The 9,152-nt window shown below is 44.4% G+C and overlaps 1 long non-coding RNA gene across 1 annotated transcript; it reads right to left on the reverse strand.

The window, feature by feature from the left end:
* Nucleotides 1-1,630: 1,630 nt before the first annotated feature.
* Nucleotides 1,631-6,923, reverse strand: LOC116986096. Its single transcript, XR_004415411.1, has 3 exons — nt 6,851-6,923; nt 3,820-3,826; nt 1,631-1,643 (listed from the first exon to the last, which is right to left on the reverse strand). It is a non-coding gene; the product is annotated as an uncharacterized LOC116986096 (long non-coding RNA).
* Nucleotides 6,924-9,152: the final 2,229 nt, after the last annotated feature.

Below are 9,152 nucleotides of genomic sequence, written 5' to 3' on the forward strand. Positions count from 1 at the left end.
CCAAGAGTGTAAAGGGGAGACAGCCTGTATAAAGAGATGAGGGGAGGAGCTGGAAAGCAATAGGTGAATCTTGGTGAGGAAGGTTTGATGGGAAGATGGAGTCAGATGGGGGCTGGGAGGTGAAATGTGGAAACACTAAAGTGCTGCAGATTGTGGAGTCTGATAAGAAGAAGCTGGTGCGTGGAAGCAGATTAGGGAGGGATGTTGGGCAGATGGGCCAAGGGAAGGAGTGGATAGGCAACCCAGTGGGTCGAATGATTAGGTAAATATTCAGCTGGAACTAGTTGAGGAGGGGAGTGAAATTGGGCTGGAGGAGGCGGGTTTTGGAAAGAACGGTGTGTGTGAGAGGACCTTGGTGGATCAGGTAAGAGACAGGTCAGGGATCGAGGGTTGTTTGAAATTGGGCATGAACATATCATTGGATTGTATACTAGCAAGAAACACCACAGCAGATGCTGGTTTACTAAAAAAAATAGTTGCTGGAATAACTCAGCAGGTCAGGTAGCATCTCTGGAGGATATGGATAAGTGATATTTAGAGTAAAGACCTGATTTCAGCCTGATTATAGCAGGAGGAGAAAGCTGGAAAAGAGGTGGGGGCAGGACAATGCCTGGCAAGTGATAGTTAGATGCAGGTAAGGGAGGTTCCTGATGTGGCTTCCTTTACATCTGTGAGAACAAGCATAGACTAGACTATCGTTTCACCGAACACTTGCACTCGGTCCACCTAGACCTGCTGGTTCGCCCGGTTGCTAACCATTTTAAGACGCATTCACATTCTGACCTTTCTGTCCTGGATCTCCTCCATTGCCAGAATGAGGCCACATGCAAACTAGAAAAACACCACCTCATATTCTGCCTGGGTCGCTTACAACCCAATGGTATGGACAGTGAATTCACCAATTACAGGTAACAACCACCTCTCCTTTTGTCCACTTCTCTTTGCTGTGGCCCACCCTAGCGTGCACTCTTTTCTCCCACTATCCTGCCCCCTTTTCCCTTCTCCCGTCTCCTTCCACCTATATCCTTTCCCCTGATTTCACATTGTACTACTCTTCTCTATTTTACACCCATTTGTATTCTTTTCACCTCTAGTCTTTGTCCATCACCTAACAATCTAGACCCCCCCCCCCCCCCGCCCCCTCACCAGTATCCATCTATCACTTGCCAGGCTTTGTCCCACCCACACTTCTTTTCCACCGTCCAGCCCCCTCTACTACAATCAGTCTGAAGAACCAAAAATGTCACTTATCCATTTAGTCCAAAGACGCTGCCTGACTTAATCCAGCACATTTTATTTACTTTTGGGTTGTGGACTACCCAGGAAGACTATGGAGCGGTGTTCCTTTATTTTGCATTTGACCACACCCTGGCAGTGGAAGGGTTGAGGACAGATAGTTCAGTGTGGGAATGGGGTGAGTAGTTAGAATGACATGAAACTGGGAGCGCAAGATGACCATTGTGCACAGGGGTCATGTGAACAAAACATGTGCCCGCCTTGTCTGCGCTTGGTCTTACTGACGAGGTGGAGGCCACTGAATACAATAAACAAGTTTGGAGGATATGCAGTTGAATATCTGCCTTGGCTGGAAAGGCCACTTAGTGCCTGATGAGGAAGGAGGTGTAGGGATAGGTTTTGCACCTCTTACAATTACAAGGGACAGGTGCCTGGGGAGGTGGAGGTATGGGTGGGGAAGGATGTTCCAACCAGGGAGTCAGAGAGAGTGGACTGTAAATTGTAACAGTGAATTGTAAAACTGGATAACCACTGTTTGAAATCAGAGGTAAAGGTTTCATTTGGTTATCTGTCTGAGGGCAGAGTCCACTTCCATGTTATCTCTAAAATCATTGGAGCCATTCTATGTTTATGCGAGTGACCTTGTTCCCTCATCAAACTTGTCTCTCTAGTTGGGGCATTGACTCCTTGTTCAGATACGGTGACAAAGCATCAGTGTTTCAAGTACTTTGTCATGCCGCTAAGAACAGCAGCCAATAGATATTCTGTTTTGATAACTCTGATATTATGTCATAGCTGCGTACAGTCGTCTTCAAATGATACGCACACATACTTGCAACAGTTGCTTTTCCCTTCTCCAGTTCAAGATCACCGGTGAAATGAAACAAAAGCGCAGTAAAATTTAGCTAATTTATCAAAACCGAACACCAAGCTCAGGAGAAGCTGGTTTTATGCAGCTCAGCCAAATAGTAACATCATATAAAAATAATGCCAACAAAAAGAACATGCAAAAGTTATGTAAAATGTATTTGAAAATGTGTCTGGAAGACAACCTGTGCCCATAATTAATTTTTAACTTTTCAATCAATGTCTCACATAATTTAATGCAAGTAAACATGTGATGGGTAGAAGAAATTTCATTTTTTAAATGTCATCAGCAAGAGTGAGTGTGTGTGTGTGTGTGTGTGTGTCTTTTCCCTCTCTTTCCCCGGCCGCCCAATGGGGAGTCTAGCGGAGCGTGGATTGGTGGCGCTGGCGCTGCCGTGTGAGTTGAAGGGCAGGAGGGAGCGAGCGAGGTTGCCACGGCAGCGCGTGCAGATCGCTGTCATGCGCAGCGCGTGCAGATCGCTGTCATGCGGCGCAAAGAGACAAACTGTGCAGCAAAGATCCTATAGCTCCGCTATAGGATCTTTGCTGTGCAGGGACTGAAGACAGCCTGTCAGCGTGAGAATTCTGTCTTCAGCGTGAGGGTGTGAGAATTGGCTGAAATGATTGTGCCGAACATGATGCCAAGTTATGTCCACACCTTGGATGTCCACGAATCATATGCCCTCTAGTATTTGATTTTTTCCATTCAGATTTTTGGCACTCTCCCCTATCTATGCCTCTTAAAACTTTTCCTCAATCTCTGGGCTCCTAGAGAAAACAATTCAAGTCTGTCCAACATATCCCTGTAGTTAATACCCTTTATAATAGTAAGTTTAAATGAGAACTTACCAGTTTGAAGTTTGATCTTTATTTTATGAGGAGTTACGATGAGGGACTACGTGAAGAAGACCCCGTCCAGCTGCACACGCGTCAATCTTCAAAGCAGCGGTGTGAAATCACAGATAATAGTTACCCAAGCATAATAGTAAGATAAGTGAGGACTAGAACTTCCAGATGACCGTTATGAGGGGTGGGAGCGGAGGGCATGTAGTCCCTCATCGTAACTCCTCATAAAAATAAAGATCAAACTTCAAACTGGTAAGTTCTCGTTTAATCTTACTATTTTACTTCGGAGTCACGTGAGTGACTACGTGAAGATTTTAAAGCTCTGTGATTTCATGCCGTAGATTCAAATCCAGGCGTCACACTGCATTGGTTGACTCTGAATAAGTAAAGTAATCAACAATGCATAACCATAACTTTGATGTAATCAGTTAATGGTTTATTTATCACAACAAAAATTTACCCCTCTATCCCAGAGGGGAACTTAACACTGAATCCAAAACAGCACCACCAAATACCCCAGGTTCTGCAATCTCCTTATGGTAAGACTTGTGAAACATCCATTCACTTGCCCATCCTGCGGCCGCGAGGATATGGTCTATTGGGATGTCCAAATCCTTGGCCGCCGATGTTGATGCCGCCCTGGTGGAATGAGATTTAAATTTGTCAGTATCAATACCTGCATCAACCAGCACCTACTTCAGCCACCTTGATATAGTCTGCACCGACACTTTCTTATGCGTTTTTTTATGGCTGATAAAGAATGCAGATTCTGCACCGCTTAAGGTTCTGGTGGCTTCAATGTAACATCGTAAATGTGACACTACACATAGCCGTGGATCCGTAGGATATGCTGAAAAAAACAACTTACACCCCGTGACTCTAGGTCTGCTCTGAGTAAATCATAGACATAGAATGTAATGGCATCTGCTGCTATTTCCATCCTATCTATTCGTAGTTTCTGCAATGTCTGCACTCTCTGTGCTGAAACTAGTGCCATGAGCATGACTACCTTAACGGTAACTTTGGCCAAAGACAGAGCTGAAATAGGAGTCCATTGACGAAGGAGCATCAGCACACCCCTTACATTCCAGATTACTGTATACCTGGGTCTAGGAGGCTTGGAATTGAAAATTCCCTTCATAAACCTACAGACCAAAGGGTGTGATCCTACAAGATATTGCTCTGATTCCCTCCATAAATATGCAGAGAGGGCACTCCTTGCAGTATTGATCGCACTATAGCTTAACTTAAAATCAAAATAGAGAGTCGACAGAAACTCTAACACGTCTGGGATGTTTGCAATGTGGTATGAAATATTCTGCCTTAAGCAAAACACCTTCCATTTTCTTATGTAAGAAATGTACTGCTTCTGGGTACTATCCCTCCAGGCTGCTGCAATAACATTCACAGTATGATCTGATAGTCCTCTTCCGAGATATGGCCTCCTTAGAATCTGCAAATCAACAAGCCAATACGATCATGTAAAGGATGCGATTCACCAGTTACAGGGTGCACAAGCAGGTTTTCCTCTTTAGGAATAATCATAAGAGGCTTTGTGATCATTTTTAACACCAGAGGGTACCATGGTTGTGTAGGCCAGTCTGGTACCACCAATACTCCTGAAGCGGAGTCCTGTTTGATCTTTTGTAGACACCGACTAATGAGGCAAAATGGAGGAAATTCATACAAAAACATTCCACCCCAATGCAGCGAGAACGCATCCACCTCTACAGCACCAGGATCTGGTTCCCATGAAACATATTTAGGAAATTGGTGGTTAAGTCTGGATGCAAACAAGTCAATTTCTGGCACCCCGAACAGTGCAACAATTTTATTAAATTTGTCACGATTCAACGTCCATTCTGTATTGTCATTGAATTTATGTGACCTTATGTCTGCAATTATGTTGAATCTACCTGGTAGGTAGATTGCCGAAAGCCAAATGTTTCTGGTAATACATCCCATGTGATTAACATACGCTACTGCCGTAGTGTTGTCAATCTGTACCTGAACATGCAAGTTTTGCATATTAGAGCAATAAGCTTTAAGCCCATAAAATGTATCTAAAAGCTCTAGGTAATTGATCCCTTGTGCTTGGAGCAAAGGTACTTCCTCCATATTCCATCTACCCCCACAGCTGGAAATAGTATCAGTAGCGCTTAATCGGGCGCCTGCTTCTCGCAAACCCGCGGTTCTCTCGAGTTTTACCTGCGGTACGCCTCCCCTTGCCTTTACGCACTTTCTCCATTCTAACTTGTCTGGCACACAGCACAAGTCTCCCGGAAGAAACCGACCTGAAAGCGAAAGTGAAACCACTTACCTTCAGGCTTTTTACACTTACCGCTTGGAGGAGCTCTGCTCCTCTACAACCGGTCGCTGCGCTATGTGTCTGACGATATGACGCGTGTGCAGCTGGACGGGGTCTTCTTCACGTAGTCACTCACGTGACTCCGAAGTAAAATTCCCCTTTATACAGTGCAACATCTCACACTTGCCGAGATTAAACTCTATCTGCCATTTTTCTGTAGCTGTTCTAAATCATGCTATATACTTTGACCACCTTTGTCATTGTCCACAACTTCAGCAATCTTTGTGTCATCTGCAAATTTCCTGACTTTTATACTCAATGCCTATTCAATATCTAAGAAAGTAAGCATACAATACGCTTTGTACCACTTGGACAACAAAAACTCATATGTCAGGCTGTTATTCATTGACTACAGCTCGCCGTTTAATACCATCAACCTCTCCAAGCCGGTTACCAAGCTCTCAGATCTGGGTCTCTGCGCATCCCTCTGCAATTGGATCCTCGACTTCCTCATCCACAGACCACAATCTGTCTGTATTGGTGGAAATGTGTCATCCTCGAAAACAATCAGCACCTCAAGGCTGCGTGCTCAGCCCCCTGCTGTACTCACTCTATACTCATGACTGCGTAGCCAGACATAGTGCGAACTCCATCATCAAGTTCGCCGATGACACCACTGTTGTGGGATGAATCACTGATGGTGACGAGTCAGAGTATAGAAGTGAGATTGACCGATTGACCAAATGATGCCAGCACAACAACCTGGCTCTCAACACCAGCAAAACCAAGGAACTGATTGTGGACTTTGGAAGGGGTTAGGATAGGAACCCACAATCCCGTTACATCAACGGTGGAAAGGGTCAAGAACTTAAAATTCCTGGGTGTGCATATTTCCGAAGATCTTTCCTGGTCCCAGCACACTGATGCAATCATAAAGAAGGCACATTAGCGCCTCTACTTCTGTGAAAAAATTACAGAGAGTCGGCATATCAAGGAGGACTCTCTCGAACTTCTACAGGTGCACAGTAGAGAGCATACTGACTGGTTGCTTCGTGGCTTGGTTTGGCAACTTGAACGTCCAGGAGCAGAAAATAATGCATAAAGTTGTGATCACTGCCTAGTCCATCATCGAGTCTGACCTCCGCACCATCGCTGCCTCAAAAAGGCTGTCAACATAATCAAAGACCCACACCATCCTGGCCACACACTCATCTCTCCGTTGCCATTGGGAAGAAGGTACAGGAGCTTGAAATCTGGAACATCCAGGTTCAGGAACAGCTTCTTCCCCACAACCATCAGGCTATTAAATACGACATCAAACAAACTCTGAACTATAACAGCCTATTGCACAATCTGTTTAATTATGTGTATATATATGGTCTATGGTATATAGACACACTGAACTGTTCTGTATTATGCTTACAATATTCTGTTGTGCTGCAGCAAGCAAGAATTTCATTGTTCCATCTGGGACACATGACAATAAAACTCTCTTGACTCTTTCTTTACCACTCTGCTTACCTGAGTGCCACTTTCAGAGAGTTATGGATGTACTCATCTGCGTTTAATCGGAGCAAGAGTGGGGTGCTACACTTTACTAAGCAAGGGGAAAATATACGATTAACAGCATGACCCTTGACAGCATTGATGTACAGAGGGATCTTGGTGTTCACATCCATAACTCCCTGAAAGTGGAGACCTGATGGAAGTATATAACATTCTGAGAGGCATGGTAGACATTGAGAACATATTTCCCATGGTACAAATGTCAAAGATTAGAGGGCATAACTTTAAGTTGAAAAGGGGAATGGGCAGGACATGTTTTTTGCATAGAAAGTGGTGAGTTCCTCAAACGCATTGTTTGGTGTTGGAAACGGATTCAATAGTGGCATTTAAAAGACTTTTAGATTGGCATTTGGATGTGCAGGGAATAGAGGGGAAAGGGTCATGTGCAGGCAGAAGAGGTTAGTTTAGCTTGACATCATGTTCGGCACAGACAGTGTGGGCTGAAGTGCCTGTTCCAATTCTGCACTTTTTATGTTTTATGTTCTAAGAAAGGGCTGCAGATTATGGAATCTGTTAAGGAAGGTGGTGAGTAGAAGCAGATGAGTGAGGGATACTGTGCAGATGTAGACAGTGGATAGGAGACCCAGTGAGTTGAGTGAGTGGAACCAGGTGGGGGAGGGGAAAGAAAAATCAGCATGGGAATGGGGTGGGGAGTTAAAATAGCTTGCAACTGGGAGCTCAAGATGGCCATTGTGAACAGAGCATGAGTTTGATAAAGTGGTTGCCTCATCTGCCCTTGGTCTTATTGATGAAGAGGAGGCCATATCCAGAATACCAAATGCAATAAACAAGTTTGGAGGAGGCACATGTGAATGTCTGCCTTACCTGGAAAGGCAGTATAGGTCTGCCTTTAGGATGGTGATAAGGAGGCATAGGTTTTTTCCCCTCTTACAGTTGCTGGGGCAAGTGGCTGGGGAGGAGGAGGTGGTATGGATGGGAAAGAAAGTGCCAACCTGGGAGTCACAGATAGAGTGGTACCTGTGGAAAGCAGAGAGGGGTGGGGAGGGGAGATGTGACTGTCGATGTGTCTTTGCTAGTGGCAGAAATGATGGAAAATGATGTGCAGGATGCAGAGGCTGGTTTGATGAAAGGCAAGGTCCAAGGGAACTCTACTTTTCTGTCATGGGGCTAGGTTGGGCGAGAGCATATGTGCAGGAGGTGCAGGTAATGACTCCGTCAGAAGAGAGGAAGCCTCCTTTCCAGAAACAGTCAGATGTTTCTGATGGTCCTGAGTGGTCTTCTTGAGAACAGGTGTGGAGGAGATGGAGAAGCTGAAAGCGATTGTGTTCTTACAAGAGGCAGGGTGTCAGGAGATGCAGTCAGGGTAACTGTGGGCAACCCCTGGATAGTTTGTCTCCAGAGATGGAGACAGAGTGACCCAGAAAGAGGAGAGATTTGTCAGAAATAGCCCGTTAATTTTTGTGCATAGTGGTAGTTAGTAAGTGATGAGGTTTCCATTTGTGTACCTCTCTGCGGGCACAGTCCACTTCCACGTTGTCATTTCAAATATTAGACACATTCCATGTTTATGTTGGTGATCTTATTCCCTTGCCAATCGGTTAATTCTACTCAGGACATTGACTCCTTGTTCAGATACAAAGCCAAGTTATCAGGTGTTTCTAGTACTTTGTCATGCTTAAATTAAAGGCGGCCAAAATCTACTTTGATTATTCTATTATTAGGTCAAAGCTGTGTCTATTTCTCTTCAAATGTTCATGGATACATTATTAAAGCACGGTTGATTTCCCCTTCTCCATTCAAAGATCATTGAAATTAATTGTAGCAAAGCCCAGTAAAAAGCCCAGTGCGGCTCAGCCAAATAATATCATATAAAAATAATGTGAACAGAAAGAACATGCAAAAGACATGTAAAGATGGACAAGGGCTAATTAGGGATAGTCAGCATTGTTTTGTATGTGGGCGGTCATGTCTCACGATTCTGTTGAGTTTTTTGATGATGTGACCAAAGAGGCTGATCTGTAGACGTACTGTATATATGGAATTCGGCAAAGCATTCAACAAGGTTCCACATGGTAGGCTGCTCAGGAAGGTTAATCCAATGTGAGATAGCTGGATGGATAAAAAATTGGCTTGCTGGTAGCAGGCAGTGTAACTAGTGGAGCGCCTCAAGGTTCGGTGCTGGGCCCAATGGTGTTTGTCATCTATATCAATGATTTGGATAAGAACATACATGGCATGATTAGCAAGTTTGCAGATGACACTAAAGAGGGTGGTTTGGAGATAGTGAAGATGGTTGACAAAAATTGCAGTAGAATCTTGATCGGTTAGGCAGGTGAGCTGATGGAATTTAATACAGAAAAATGTGAGG

This window comes from Amblyraja radiata, chromosome 23 (genome assembly GCF_010909765.2).
Source record: "Amblyraja radiata isolate CabotCenter1 chromosome 23, sAmbRad1.1.pri, whole genome shotgun sequence".
Taxonomy (NCBI): Eukaryota; Metazoa; Chordata; class Chondrichthyes; order Rajiformes; family Rajidae; genus Amblyraja; species Amblyraja radiata.